Below are 17,417 nucleotides of genomic sequence, written 5' to 3'. Positions count from 1 at the left end.
GGGGTATCTTGTATTAACTTCTTAACATTTATATTTAATTTGAAATGATTACCTTTTTCTAGTAAAAACTGAAGGAAAATTATAGTTTTCAAAATTATTAAAACGAGAATTTAATTAAGTATTTTGGTTGGCTTGCCTGACAGCGGTGTCTGGCTCCATCGCGACCCTTAGTGGATTCTGGGTTGTGACACTTGAGAGGTCGTTCGAATTCCGAGTCCAGGCAAGGTCGAGTTCGAGCTCGAAGGACCAAACCCGAGCTCGAAGCAGAGCACGATACATACCAAGGTCGAGTATGCTCGACCCCGGAATAATACTGTTATGAATTTATATCGGAATAAGCTAGATTCTTGTCACGTCCCTTAGATCATGGCGCAAATCCCAGAATAAGATTGTACGATTCCGCACTAGGCAGTTAGACAGTTGTACCAGGAATATTCCTTATTTAGGGTTCACCTATTATATAAAGAGGACCGCAATCATTTGTAATATCATCTATTCATTGAGAAAAGAATATACTCTCTACCTTTTGTCTACTATTCATCAGAATTACCCTTTAGCTCTACTGTTCTTACTTTACTTTTCTTGCTTTATTGATCTTATTGACCTAAGCCACCTCGAGGTCACTACTGCTGAATAACATTGCTTTCATTCACTTCTATCTTTCATTTCTACTTCATATTTCTTGATTATTAATTGGTATTGAACTAAATCACATATCTTTAAAACCACTAATCAAATTAAAATGTTACTCGTATTTTTGAGGTAAACAACTAGAAAAGTTGTCTCTTGTGTGCCTTTCCTCATATCTAGTGCATTGTCAGAACTTATCATTCTCCCTTTTACATTGAACTGTCTCTCAACCATGGACAGAAAAGATTTAAGCGTAGGAAAAGTATTTCTCTTAGCACATAATAAGAATATTCATGTTCCTCTACTATAGTCATCTACTATAGTGAGAAAATATCTGAATCCATTATAGGTATTGGACTTATAAGGTCCCCATGTTTCTACATGTATGAGATCAAAAATATGTTTGGATTTAATGGTGCTGACAGGAAAATGATTCTTTGTCTGTTTAGCCTTAGGACAAACATCATAAATAAATTCAGAACTTGAGTCATAATGAAAGAAATCTAAATGTTTCATTGCTGAAAATGGAAGATGTCCCAACCTTACATGCCAAAGCTTAATATCAGGAGTAGCATTAACATGAACTGGACTAGAAAAAGACACAGACTCTCAAATGAAATTTCTTCCTTTTTGAAAAGATATATTAATACTGAATAGACCCTTAGACTTAAGACTACTTGGTTCCAACATGTAGAGTCCCTCTCTAAATTCACCAAAAGCTTGTGGACTCTTCATTGAAAGGCCCTGCAATGCACACCTAACATATGTGAATAGGACATCATATTTGAACTGAATATAAAACCTATGAACTGACAATAGATTGTATTTGAAATATGAAACATGTAGCACATTGTTCAAGACATGACTTGGCAGAATAGAAACACTTCCTATATGAGTAATAACCACTTTGAAAGAATTAGGTAAATTGATGTTCAAAGGTACATGAATGTGATTTAGAAACCAAAAAGAGTTGGGATCAAAACACATGTGCTATGAAGCACCTGAATCAATGATCCAGGTATCTGAATTTAGAGTAGTAAACACTGAAACTAAGTATTTTAGAATAGTACCAGCAACTGTATTAGCATTGATTCCTGAGTTTCCTGGCTGTGCCAACTTTGCCTGCTTATACATGCTCATCATTTCTACAACTTGTTCCTTATTGAGTTGCTGCCCATAGTTGATATTGTTGTGTTCAGTACTTTATCCTCCTGCATTCTCATGCTCTTTATGTGCTAAAACTGCATTACCCTTTATCTGAGTTTGATAACCTTTGAGATTGGTAAATTCAAAACTTTTTGGAAATCCAATGATTCTGTAGCAGTCTTCCTGTGTATGTCTTGTTTTTCCACAATAAGTACAAAATACATTTGGATTGTACTTCTTCTTTCCCTTAAATATCTGCTGAGATTTAGTAAATTTATGTCCTAAATTGTTATATTTAGGTGACATGATTTCTCCTTTTTGTGCTTGATTTCTGTTTTCTCAAAATTTCTCCCCTGTCCTGTGACCATAAAAGCTGCAAAATCAGCTAAAAGTTGGGCATTAGGCTGCTTGGCCTCTCCAGCTGCCATGAATGAAATTGAATCAGAGTTGAAATGTGCATTTTCATAAACCTCTCTTTGATTTTCATCTTGCAAAAGAAGTGAATAGGCAACATCCATTGTAGGCAAAGGGTTCATCATGAGTATATTTCCTTTTTGCTTGTGCATAAATGTCATTCAAACCCATTGAGAATTAAATCAACCTCTGGTCTTCAAGTGACTTAGTTAACTTTGCTTTTACTTCACAAATACATGAACAACATATGAGAATATTTAAAGTATCCAATTCATCCCACAGTCGTTTGAGTTTAAGTATCCTGTAGTGTCACTGGTACCCTATACTAATACTGATAGCTCTTTCTGCAGATGATAAAGCTTAGTATTATTTGATCTTCCAAATATCTACTCCAGACTATCCCAAAGCTCTTTTGCAGGTTTAGAGTATATTACACTGTCTACAATATCCTTAGAGAGAGCATTCAGAATCCAAAATATCACCATGTCATTGACACAACTCCATTGTTCATGATCCGAAGACTTCATATCTGGAGATTGACATGCTCCATTGATGAAATCAAGTTTCTTCTTCGCTGATAAAGACAATAGATTAGATCTCTTCCATCCTGGATATCCTCTTCTATCAAACATAGTGTTGACTAGAGTTATCCCAGGAGAATCAGAATTGTTAAGATGATAAAGAGGATTGACATCATAGTTGGCTGTCTATGCAAATTTACTGGTATCTCCAGTGATAGTTGTTTCAGGCATCTTAGTTTACTGATTATGAAAATGAATTTGATGTAAATGAACTAGATGATTGAAATGTTGGATCGAGCTTATTGCTCTGATACCATGTACAAAGTGAAGAATGAATTGAAAAATTTTCTCTATGTATTTCATCAATGTTACTATACATGTATATATACACTTATATCTAAAGAATAAAAAATGGCAGGAAAGAGAAATTATGTACACTTGTCTTATTCTAATTTGCCTACTAATAACAAATTTTTCTTTCTACTCAACTAACTATGTTCCCTCACATGTTAGTCACGTGAGGAAAGCTTCTAGTATTGAGACTATCAAATGGTCTATAATTAATCTATCATGAATTGATTTTCTTGATCCAAAGGTTGTGGCTCTTCCACGTGTTCCAAACAATCCAATGAATTTAACCTATGTAACATAGGTTATATCGAAGATAGTCACTTTGGTCTAAGAACATATGAGTTTCTTCTAGGTCGTCTTCTTCTTCTTCATTCCTTCTTCTCTATCTATAGGCAAAGCTCCATGAAAATCAGAATTAAGATGGGGTTTCTTCTTTCCAACAATACTTCACAAAGAACCTTTCCTTTCTTTTATAGTATTCTCGTGATTTCTCTTCCACATTATTCAATGACGATAAAACATATGTCCTCCTTTAATATATTTCAGATGAGTTGCTATGATTTTATAATCGTCGAATCCATGATATAAAAGGTATTCTTTGAAAATCAACACGGGCTATGATGAAACTCTTCTACGCAAAGTTATTCTTCTATGGCAAAATCAAAATATATAACCACTGGTAGCTTTCTATTAACTATTGGACTGAAATTACACATTACTTTTAACCAAAGGTGATATGCGCATGACTGAATAATACATAAATCCAAATAAGGGAGTAACTCAGAAAACTAAATATTACTATATTTTCATAATTGCTCGACCGTACTATGTCAATGGTTTGGTTCAGCCAGTTATTTTATAAAATTGTACCATTTTAATTTTCCGGTCACTTTATTTTATAATGAAAATTAGACTTTTAAAAACATTCCAATTATTTCGTTTTCTCTTCAGTATTGATATGATTCGGTTAATTTCTGGTATTTTCTTTAGAAAGTTATGTAAGAAACATTAGTATAAGTTAGAACACGATAATACACATACTTGTAGAGGACTTTGGCAAAACTTTCTAGATATTTTTATAGTAATGTAAAAAATAAGAGAAATATAAATCACACGAACAAATATTAATCAAGTCGAGACTCAAATAGAGTATCTTAGAAGATTAAGTATCCAACAAGAGAAATATAAATTATACGAGAAGAATATACCCAATACCTTGTGGCTTGCTACTCAAGATGTTGTAACTAATTTAGTTTCAACAGAAATACCACAATAGATTTGGAAGTTGAAATATTGGGGGTTAATTACATGCTGGCTTGTAGCCGTTTCCTTAGTCTCAAGGTTTAATGTTTTATTATTTTTAAATTTAATATATAAAATATATATTTTTCGTATATAAATTTATTCGGTACAGTTTGAAATTTTTTTGATTTATTTTTATAAAATTAAAAACCTATCTTAATTATTCAATACAGTTACATATTCATATAAAAATCTATAATTTTTTATGATAAGAAATCTAATAATCGGTTCAGTATGGTAGGTTTCGATCGATTTAGTCAGTTATTAAAGATCCATTGGCACCCCTATATATAAGTAATATATTAATTTGGCAAGAATTAGTGTACCTGGGTTCAAATAGTTGTCGCTCTTTACTTCCCGAAACCTATCAAAATAATCTTCAACCTCAAGCAGTAAAACAAAGTCGTTATGGCTATGTTTCTAACATAGACAACTATGAATGGTATTCATTGACAGGAGTGACCGCTTTCTAGTCGTAGTTGGTACCGCCCCTGTTCACTTCAGCATGCAAGGAACACCTTCGGAAAGAATCAAAGTTTTTCTCCTCTGCCAAGTTATCAATGCTTTATTCAAGATCTTTAGCAGTCGATTGTTTATTCTCCCTCCCCAGTGGCTTTCGAAAGCTCAACATGAAAGAATAAACAAAATAGGGAAAAAGAGTATGGGGATATTTAGCTATTTAGCTATTTAGCCTTAGAGAAAGGTGACTTGGTAAGACCAGAATCTGGAACAGAGATTGGATGAAGAATTGCTTTTTCTTTAGCGGAAATGGCGCCACCTTTTTATTTAGCAAATTTACTTATTAAAGTTGGAGAGATAAGTTTGATTTAAACTTAAATTTAGTTTAACAGATCATGATAAGAGAAAAAGAACAAACAATTGGTAGCACATGAATATGTATAGTAAAAAGAAAAAAGAGCGTACTATGTAATAAAGAGGTTTCTACAAATTACGAGCGTACTAGAATCTAGAGCTTTCTACAAATTACGAGCCTAACTGAGGATGGATGTAGCCACTTCCTCATACTGTACTAACTCTATTATTCAATATTCATCATGCTAGAAGCGGTATTTTGTCACCCTTTTTCTTGAATTTATCTTCTTGTAGTAGCTTGTCGCTTTGTTGATATGACAAATCGTCTAATAGGTGAATACTTTTCTTTTCTTTCTATTATAAATAGAGTTTTATTTAAGGTGAATGTCTATATTTTATAGAGATTTTAGGGATTTTATTTGGTGGCTAAGTCATTCTTTCCCTATAAATAGAGGACTCATATTCCATTGTAATTCACTCCAAAACAATAAGAATTCTCTCTCTCTCTCTCTCTCTCTCTCTCTCTACTTTTCGCTGCAATGCTCTTCTTCTTCTTTTACTGTATTATAACATGTTATCAGCACGAGACTCTAAACAATTGAGTAGAGACTAAAATTATGAACCATTGGGTTTTGGATTTTGAAGCTAAGCCGTTGGATCGAGAGACTAATCAACAGCTTAGATGTATTTGACTCATCCTGACGTGGAAATTAATTTGGTGTGATGAGTTGTATTATGTGATTGATAGCAACGAATTGACAAATCAAGATTTTTCAAATTCAACGTATGAGATATGTTTGATCAGTTCCTTTTGTGCTAATTGCACTGAGTTTGGCAAATAGGATTAAATTCTGGATTTAAAGTAAGTATTTTACTTTATTTTCTCTTTTAAATTCTTGAAATTCTATAATTTGATTTTTAATACAATCAAAGACAATAAATTTTGATTATAACTCTATTGAAGTTTGTAAGAAATTATAACCACCCGAAAGTGATAAAATTTTTATGTCATGATCAAATCATATATGATTATGAGCACAAGAAGTAGAAACCCGTCCCATTGAATTTGCTTCATTCTCATTCCCTTAAGAGAATATGATAGCAATATGTGATAAGTCTGAAAGAAGACAAAATTATTATCATAAAGGTATCAATGAATGTGAATGTAGCAATAGACGAAATTATAATCGTCATCATTGTGATAATGAGAATAATAAGGATTCTCAAAATAAGCCTTCACTCTATGAAATTAATGTTTGTCATCGATTTGACATGAGATTTTGTAAATCACGTATAGATGACTATGGTACATTCATGATGTGAATATGACAGCATGTGATTTATGAATACATATTCATTCTTGGAAGAATATGAATGTGCTAGTGATAGTGAATATATCACACTCACCTCTAAGAGGTGGTTTGAGATGAAATAAGAAAATAATTTCATTATTATGGCATGAATGGTTATTGATCATGTACCTATTGTGATTATGCCAAAATATTATGGCAATGTGATTATTACATGACAAAAGTAATGGAAGCAATATATCTTGCATATAATGATTTTGACCGTGACCATAATAGTATAACTTTCTCCTTGAAAGAGATATCACCATATGGATGTTGATGAATATGTGGTAGTACAAAATCAATTGAAAGCTCTAGAAGATCCAATTATACTGGTTTGGAGAAATAAAATTGATAATCAATAAAGTATTGTATTGTAGTAAGTGTCAGAGAAACTTATATAGTTTCTAAAGTATTCGTGAAAGCGGTTGGTTATATTGAGACTATAAATAAATGAAAGATATAATATCTCTTTTACTATAACTTATAGCGGGGTAATATGTATTTAAAAAGTTGTCCGCTTTATTCTCCAGTTTGTACTACACAAATAAAAGTATGCAACAATAAAGTGAATGTTTATTGATATAAAACACATATCATAATAAACTTGGAGTTTATTGATAATTGCACACATCATGGTGTAAACCTAAAGCTTATCAATATTAATAATTTATGCAGTTGGCATAATTAATTTAGCCATGTTAATTTAAGTATGATGTGCAAAAAATTAACGAAAACTCACATGGGTAAATATTAAAAAACTAGAAAGTTCTTTATGAATTCTCTTATGTTGTTTATTCTCATTAATTAATAGGTCAACTAAAATTGGGATTGAATCCCATGAATACTGGAAATATCACAAGTGATTATGGGCCCATTCATCTGCCATATATATATATATAACAACAAAACTAGGAAATACATTGCAAAGTACTGTTAGTGTCGGGGTAGTGTAATTCCCTCAGTACTACGATGTTTTAATTTACTGTATCAATATTACATGCCAAAAATTTTCTAACAACTTCAATTCCTATGATGTCTTCTCAAAATACATCATTTGCAAATATCGGAGGAATTTCTAGTAAGCTTGATCTTCCCAAATAACTTGGCTTTGCTGCCTCTTTTGCTAGTGCATCTGCCACCCTATTCTGCTCCCTGTACATGTTTTTCACCATGACTGTGTCCATCCTTTGTATTAACAACCTACATTCACAAATCATGAGATCATATATTAAGTTACCTGTAAGAAGCATTTGGATTATTTCTATCGAATCTGTATTTATGTCCAAAGAGATCCATCCATTTTGCTCAGCTAGTTGCAGCCCTTTCAGGATAGATTTCAGCTTAGCCATGGTATTGGTGGTATGTGGTATATTTTTCATATACCCCATAATCCAGTCCCTGTTATGGTTCTTGAATACTCCACCTATTCCTCCTATGCATGGGTTACCCCTAGCGGCACCATCTATATTCAGTTTATAGTACCCTCTCCGGAGAAGGAGGGGGGCTCCATTTCACATTGGTTTGGAAATACTTCTTGATGGTGTCATTTTTACCAATATAAATTATTCGGTTGCTTTAGAGATGGTGTTGGTGGTGCTGATGCTATCTTTTTTGTTGTTGAATAGATTGTGATTCCTAGTTAGCCAAATGTGCCAGAAACAGAAGGGAAAGATGTTTTCCCAAGGAATGTTTTCATTAAAGAGTGTGTTCCTAAGTTTATTCCAAGTTAATGGCCATTTTTGTGGTGAGAAAACGAGATTCTGATGTCTACTCTCATTCGAAACCTTGGATAGCAACTCCTACCAAAATTGAGTTGCATTTATGCATTCAAAGAAAATGTGGTCACTTGTTTCTTGAATGCTTTGGCAGAAGCAGCATTGTGAGTTACAGTTAACCCAATTCTGTAAAGGTGGGCTCCTATAAGTAACCTATTTTGGGCAAGAAGCCAGATGAAGTTCTTAACTTTGTTAGGAGCTTTTAATTTCCAGATCCAAGTAAAGGTCCCTTCCTCTTCATTTCCAAAGTGCTCCTTGCTTTTGCTAAGGAAAATGTAGGTTGAACTGTTGGTGAATGACCCATTTGGAGTCAATCCCCAAATTAGCTTGTCCTTCTTGATAGGGTTGAAAGGGATGAAAACAGAATTGATCATGTTAGAGATACTTGCATGCAGCTCCATCAAGATGGAAGAGATGTCCCAGGTTCTTTAATTATAGACGGATTGGGGTAAGGGGTCCTTCAATCATATCTCTAATGGCTAGTTGATTAGGGATCCAAGCATCATTCAGGAAGCTCACCTTGTTGCCCTTGTGGACCACCCATCTGTTAGCCTTCCTGTATGTATCCCATCCATTGAGGATGCATTGCCAGATAGGAGATTTAGGAATCCTGGGGGTATGGTACCAATTACAGCGCTTAGAGATCATAACTCTAGCCCATAAGCTTGAGGTATTGTGATAGATCCTCCAAGCCAGACTAGCATGGGCTGCTTTGTTTTTAATTTCTACTTTTTGGAGGCCAAGCCCACTATTGGCCTTCTTCCTGGTGACCTTATCCCAATTGACCAGATGCATTTTTTTCTTATTTGGGGTAGTACCCCAAATAAAGTTCCTCTGGATTCTATCAATTTTCTTGGTGGTTTTTGTGGGCAAATTGATATATTGCATAACATAGTTAGGGATAATATTAAGGGATGACTTAGCCAGTATGGTCCTACCAGTCATATTTAAACAATTTGTTTTCCAGCCATCTAGCTTGGATTGCATATTGTCTATTATGAACTTAAAGTCAGAACTAGTGCATCGCTTATGCAATATAAGAAAATAAGGTATTTTCCAAAGGAGGTAGTAGCTTGGATTGATAGTGCATTAGTGAGACATTCCATGGTGTCCTAACCAGTGTTAGAGGAGAAGAGAACTCTGGAGTTAGTGAGGTTGATTTTTTTGCCAGAGTTCTCATTGAAGGACTGCATGATAGAATATATGGTGGTGAAGTTCCTATTATTTGCTTTGGCAAATAATGTTAGGTCATCAGCAAAGAAGAGGTGGGAGATTCTTGGTCTAGACTTACTGATACTAATAGGCTGTCATTGGTTTCCCAACACAGCCTAGTCAATTGACTTGGAGAGTCTTTCCATACACAGGATGAAAAGGTAAGGGGATATAGGACCCTCTTGTCTGATGCCTCTAGGGGGATTGAATGCTTTAGTATTACTTCCATTCACTAATATTGAGATGCTGGAGGAGCTAATGCAAGACATAATTAGCTTAGTCAGCCCAGGGGGAAAGTTGAAAGCATGGAGTGTGTCTCTGATGAAGGACCATTCTAGCCTGTCAAAGGTTTTTTCTATATCTATTTTGAGGATCATGTGAGCATGTTTCCCTTTCATTTTCCTAAAGTGAGTAATATACTCTTGCACAATGATAGCATTGTCATAAGCTCTCCTATATGAAAGGAAACTGGTTTGGCTAGGGCCAATTATGCCAAGAAGCATTGGCTTGGTTCTGGTTATAATAATCTTAGTGATGGACTTGTAGATTGTGATACAAAGTCCAATTGGTCTGAAGTTTTTGAGCATGGAGGCTTGAGGGCACTTTGGAATGAGACATACCAGAGTTTGATTCATTGTCTCATCCATGGATTTTGTAGTGAAGCATTGCAGGCAGAAATAAATTACTGAATTTCTTACAATGCTTCAGTACTTCTGATAGAAGAGGGGATGTAGGCCATCATGCCCAGGGGCCTTGAAGGGCTTAAAGGAGAAGATGGCCATTTTTCTTTCTCCCATTTCAAGAGGCCTATCTAGACTATTCCTTTGAGAGTCAGATAGGGTATGGGTCATGTCCATGTGGTTGGTGGTGGAGATGGGAGCTTGTGAGAGTGAAGAGATATATAGATTCTTGAAGAAGGACAAGATGGATGTCTTGATGTCTCCTTGATCAAAGAGCCAGTTTCCACTCTCTTCTTTGATGGAGGGGATCCTATTTCTTATTCTCCTATTGATAGTGGATGTATGGAATGAGACATAGCAAAGTTTGATTCATGATCTCATCCATGGATTTAGTAGTGAAGCATTGCTTGCAGAAATCAATTAATGAATTTCTTACAATGCTCCAGTACTTCTGATAGAAGAGGGGAATGGAGGCCATCGAGCCAAGGGCTTTGAAGGGCTTGAAGGAGAAGATAACCATTTTTATTTCTCCCATTTCAAGAGACCTATCCAGACTATTCCTTTGAGAGTCAGATAGGGTATGGGTCATGGCCATGTGGTTGGTGGTGGATATGGGAGCTTGTGAGAGTGAGGAGGTATAGAGATTCTTGAAAAAGGACAAGATAGATGTCTTGATGTCTCCTTTATCAAAGAGCTAGTTTCCACTCTCTTCTTTAATGAAGATGATCTTGTTTCTTCTTCTCCTATTGAGAGTGGATGTGTGGAAGAATCTAGCGTTGGCATCCCCATTATATAGCCAGTTAATCCTAGATTTGAGTTTCCATATATCCTCCTCATTTTTTAGGATGGATTCAAGCTCATTAGTCAGGTTGTTTTCTAGGGTTAACAAGTAGCTGTTGCACTGATAATTAGGGGATTTCCAAATTCATGCAATTCTGGCTAAGATTCTTTTTTTTTATGGAATATAGTGTCAAAAGTGTGCTTGTTCCACTAGGTCACAATCCTCTTAACGGACTTAGTAAATTGAATTAAGATAGAATTAGGGGTGAAAGCCTCATTGATGATACTGGGAAAGGATGGGTAGCTAGTCTATATGGATTCAAACCTAAAAGGTCTAGTGGATTTATTGAGTGAATCCCCTTTTAGCACAACTTGAATGGGGCAGTGATCAGAGTGGGTCCTAGGAAGGTGTATCACATTAGCCTCAGGGTACTGGAAAGTCCAACTCTCATTGGCAAAGCACCTATCTATTCTTTCAAGAGTCAGACTAAGTCATATTCTTCTATATTTTATTAGTCCAGGTGAATTTACTTTCTTTGTAACCTAAGTTTAATAACTTGCATTCATTAAGGCAATTCCAAAACAAGTTACTACGATTAGGGTTTATTGGGTTGCCCCCAAATTTATCCCTAGCTTTCAAGACTTCATTGAAGTCATTCACCTGCCATGTATACCACATAAGATGCATCTATGAGATGGTTATATGTGCAGTTATTATTAACCTGCAACCTGGTATTTGTGAGATAACTGCTCAATAATTTAATCTAGAGCATAATTTCCAGATTTTCTATTCAAGAAAGTTTATTTTGATAAGTTGGCTTATATCACAGTTAGTTTTGCAAAATAATTATTGAGTGCGTCCACTTAATAGCTAAATTATTGCTTATGAGAACAAAGTTATCTATATCAGTTTGATATACATTATATATGAAATTATATTACATTCTCCCTTCACAAGTGGTTTACAGCTAGGAACCAAATAATTTCATCTTATTATTATTGATGTGCGGGGTATATTTTGATTAATACCATAATGCACAAAGATGAGCTCTCAAAGTTGAGAAAACAAGTTAGTTTTTCTAACATGAGGAGGAGATATGATAAATAGTTAAGAAAAAGTTACGTGGAATAAATTATCATCTGTACATCTAGATCCTCGAATAAGATAATATGAACTTGAAGTTCATAAAGGATAATTCATCCACAATATATTGTAAAGCATGCCAGAAGTATTTGCTGACCCAAAGAAAGTAACTATATTCTCATTGCAAATACTCCTATAAGAATAAGTCCTAGAAGGACAAAGTCTATGGTACACTTAAAGCGTATAGACAAATCGTGTCACGACATCCAATAAAGGTCGTGATGGCACTGGACACAACTGTTAGACAAACCAGCCATAAATACTTAATTTAGTTCTCGTTTTAGCATTTTTGAAATCACGATTTTTCTTCAATTTAATAGTAAAAAGATGAAATTTCAAGATGAATAATGTTATTTTTAAACATGTCAATAATGAATAATCCATAATCATCCGTGAACCCGGTGTCACAAGTGCATGAGCATCAACTAAGAAAAATAAAATAAATACAACATCTGTCTAGAATACAATTTGGACTGGAATAGAAATACAACTACTCTGAAGGAGACTTTGCTGGTTGCGGATCGTGACACAAGATGTAGCTCACCTAAGTCCATGTATCAACCACGTCGCTGCACCACAAGGCCACTAAATGTATATGTTGTACAACAAAATGTACAACAAGTATAGTATGAGTACAAAAGCAATGCGTACCCATTAAGTATCCAGTCTAATCTCGAAGAATTAGTGACGAGAGGTCGAGTCTGACACTTACTAGTGGTCCAACAATAATGTACTAATAGTATAATTAATCGTGGGTTTTATTAAAAACGGCTGTGAACTCAAGAAAATCATGAAGCAAGTAAACAATTCTTTTGTTAATGGGTGATTTCCAAATTCACTTTCATCATTTATCAATTTATCTCGGGCCCGGGAGGCAATATCACTATTTATAAATTTCAATGCAAGTAATACAAGCATGCACAAATCATGCTGAGGTCGTACGGCCCGATCAAACATAATATTTAAATTGTGCTCTGCCAGAGGGTCGAATGGCGCGAACCATAGATGCATCTATTTAATCTACCGAGGCGTTTGGGCCGTTCCACAAAAGATAACCATATTCAAACAGTCAATCAAGAATTCATCAAGAGGCAATCATCCAAGGAAAAGGTGATTTCTCTTTTAAAAGTCAAGAAAATGATGTTTAGCCTTTTAGAAAATTTATTTACCAAGTTCAATATGATTTAAGCATTTTAAGTTGACAACAAGATTGCAAATATTACAAGTAGAGCATGATTTGGGTCCTAGACTACCCGGACTTAAGCATAATAGTAGCTACGCACGGACTCTAGTCACTTCGCACATACGTAGCCCCCACAAATAGGAGCACATATTGATTTATTTCACTTATGGGGTAAATTCCCTCTCACAAGGTTATAAAGGGGACTTACCTTGCTCCGAAGTTCCATAACTGGCTTCCGAGCCCTTCAAACAACTCGAATCGATGCTCAACGCTCCAAAATTAGCCAATAATTATGCAAACTCATTAATATAAGTACTCATTATAATCCAATTTATAATAATTTCTAACCACGATCGAAAAGTCAATAAAAATCACTCTTGGGCCCACGTGCCCGAATTCCGAAATTTTTCGAAGATAAGCTTTACGCATAACGCCACAAACTCAAATATATAATATTACAAGTTCCATGTCCAAAATCGTGGTCAAAATTCAAAAATACAAATTCTAGTTTTTTCCACCAAATTTCAACTAATTTTTCCTGATTAAATCCGTATAAAATCATGTATTTAACTCAATTTGGGAAGAAAGCACTTACCCCTTACCAGTTGATGAAGTTGGCACACCACATTGCTCCAAAATCGGCTCCCATGGACGAAATAAAATGAAATTGATCCAAACCCTTCATTTTAAAGAAGACACTGCCCAGCCCCGACCTTCGCACCTGCAGTCCAGTAGCCGCTTCTACGGCTCTGCACCTGCAGAAATCCATCGCAGGTGCAGCTCTAACTCAACCCAGCATCTTCCGCTTCTATACATTCATATTTAAATCCATCCACGTACCTCAAGCCGATTCTGATTGCACCGTACTGGGCTAATAACCTTTCAAGGATCCATAATAACCCTTTTTTCCCCATAACACACAAGAAAAACCATCATAACCGGAACAAACTTCCATAGTCCACAACCAAATGAACTGAGCACCCTCCAGGCATAAATTCTCGAATTAGTGATATCACCACAATCTTATACTTGGTTTCAATATTCACTCAATCAAGTAACTACAAGCCACTCTTATACAATCTTTCCGTGGGATACGCTCCTACGACCTTCCGCACTAGGTAACAAGTTTGCACATCCATACCACCGGCTGCACTAACATTGTAAAGCGAATCAAAGATCCACAAATCAATACACGAAGCTTCTTGCACAAGGCAATGATCTCAGGTGATGCTGAAGACAATACATCGTACTCTAGGCACCTAAATTCTCTCCTGCTCATCCGAGCTCATGACATCCTCGTCAACACTAAACTGCAACCTTAGTCCTTAACTTTCAAATTTCATGCCGCTTACCGCACTTATCTTACCAATACGCGAGAACCCAAGAATTTCATCATAACTTCTGAACCACTAATAAGGTAAACACTTTATCATATAGAAACCTTTTACTTAGCTCATTTCAAGAGAACCATTGCAACACGTGAATGAATTCTCATACCCGCAGAAAAAACCAACCTCAAGTGGTGGTCTAAACCACCATAACCCTTCCGGGATCCATCTATACATAACAGGCCATAACACTCGAATGCCTCCACATAAAATCGATTACAGCGGTTGTCAAGCCTCGCACATACCGCCACAAAGCACATGTATAACTCAATACGCTAAAGGAATTGATCACTGCCACCATCATGCCAATCCAACTATTGCTAACCGATTCGACTTCTTTTAATTTACTCTGGACTTGCCTTGGGAATAATAATAGCTTCATTCAAAACATCACGAACCCAAATCCGCACTCATCTTGAGTAACCTCGTGTCACGAGATCATGTTGTCTCAAATCCCACGAATCATCCTATACCCTCCTTGTGCGCATATTCGCATCCTTAATGGGTACACCCATTCTGATAATCCATCAACAAATCCAAAGTCATTTTCTCTTATTCCTATAAATGCTACACTACAAGCCGAAGATATAATAGAATGCTTCAAGCCCCTTTTCATAATCCGCTGCAAAAAGCTTGATTCTTAACCATACTGCAGGCTTGAAATCCTTAGGCACCGTATTTTAACTTTTGAATTCACTAGGACCGTTGTTGAGAGTCACCCACTCTTACTTAGTCCCGAATATAATCAACTCTTAAGGTTTTGCTAGCACATGAACACCCCTTCCAAAGACGCACCCGGTTGAATCAGTTTCCTTGTAAATCATATCTACACGAAGCATAAACTCTAAGTCTTCCCAAAGCATGAACATGAGTCAATACAGCCAATAATAGCACACATTCCTTAAATCCCTTACTCCATTTACCACTGATGTTCTCTTTCCTTAGTCATAATAACCCACCAATATGCTGATAACCAGAAATCTCACAAGTAGACAAACATACAATCCAATCATAGGCAGTTGGCTCTCCCACTTAGCTCAAAATCTTCCTGTTAACCATTTCATGAACACTCTGAATAACTAGCCACGTTTACATATTCAACCTCTCGTTGGATATCCAGTAGAATTCTTCTTAGAAGTTTTGTCAACTACGCAGCCGCTGACCTGCTCACAGGAGATAACCCACTTGTGGAAGTTACATGTAGACATCTTCCAACATCGCTGCACTGGGTATAATTACCACAAAATCAGTAACCTATCCAAAGTCATGTTGTATCCTTCTTCATATTAATCAACTCCTTTCTGTCATATCTAATCTCCCGTCGTATAGTATCCAATATTCCAAATTGAGTCCGTAGACCCAGTCACTAACCACCGTGAATCCCAAATCACTCTAGACTCTTCTCAAGGTGTGTAGTCATCCTACTACAGAACCTATATGCTACTCTACCACTCTCCCACTTTGGCCAAACTCGCTCCTTTAAGCAACCATCCGACTCCAGTTTCTCACTCTTGGCCTTCTAGAAAATTTAACCACTACAAGGCACCTCCCACATGTACTTCCTCATCATTCACTGCCCAGTTTTTGCCTTAAGTCAAAATCCATCTCTATAGCATTTGAACCAATAGATCGCTACTAACTTCAAACCTTTTCGAAGATCATCTTTCTCGAGCCATCATCATTAGAAATACCCATTCAATTCCAAAATTGTTGCACTCCGCTATCTCTGATGACTATTTCCCTGGCACCCTCTCACACTACTCTGCCTCGAAGGCAATTGATGAAGACCATAACACCAGCGAACTTGACACATCCAATCAAGGGCGACGACACCATACTACTGATGAAAATTCTACCATGCTCGAAAATACCAAGTCTCGTTATTCCATTAACTCAAACCTGAACATTCATAGTCTGATTGCCTTTCCTTCACCGAAAATACGATACTGAATCTCGAAACCATGCACTGAGTAAATCTCCTTTCAAGTAATTCACTGCCCCGACACATAGGCAAACATCCTACCATAACATCAATACTGTGCGACAACAACTCCTGAACATCATGGCAACCTGTTCATAGCCTCAAAGCTCTCAGAAGTATAGCTACTGAGCTGAAATGACAGAATATCCTTCCGCAAAGCGACGACAATTGCCCAATCAACTACGCAGGGAGAAACATCCTGCACCACATCTGTAGTACCATTACAATTCCTCGATTCCCAATTTATAACCATCGCTTCACGTCGCATAAGATTGAATAGGAAAGTAATAAAGGCATAAGCCTCAAAGGAATCAAATCGCACGATGAGGAATCAAGAAGGGAAGTGCTCCTAACAGCCCCGTAGAAAGTACAGACGTCTCTGTGCTGATCCGCAAGACTCTACTAGACTTGCTCATAACTCGTGAGACCTAAGTGAACCTATTGCTCTGATACCATGTTGTCACAACTCAAAATCTAATAAAGGTCGTGATGGCATCAGACACAGCTAGCAGGCAAGCCAACCATAAATACTTAATTTAGTTCTCGTTTTAGTATTTTCGAAATCACGATTTTTTTTCAATTTAATTTTAAAAAGATGAAATTTCACGATGAATAATGTTATTTGTAAACATGTCAATAATGATTAATTCATAATCATCCCAGAACCCAGTGTCACAAGTGCATGAGCATCAACTAGGAAAAATAAAATAAATACAGCATCTGTCTGGAATACAATTTGGATAGG

Source organism: Nicotiana sylvestris, chromosome 8, assembly GCF_000393655.2.
Source record: "Nicotiana sylvestris chromosome 8, ASM39365v2, whole genome shotgun sequence".
Taxonomy (NCBI): Eukaryota; Viridiplantae; Streptophyta; class Magnoliopsida; order Solanales; family Solanaceae; genus Nicotiana; species Nicotiana sylvestris.
Note: the sequence above shows the minus strand (reverse complement) of the source record.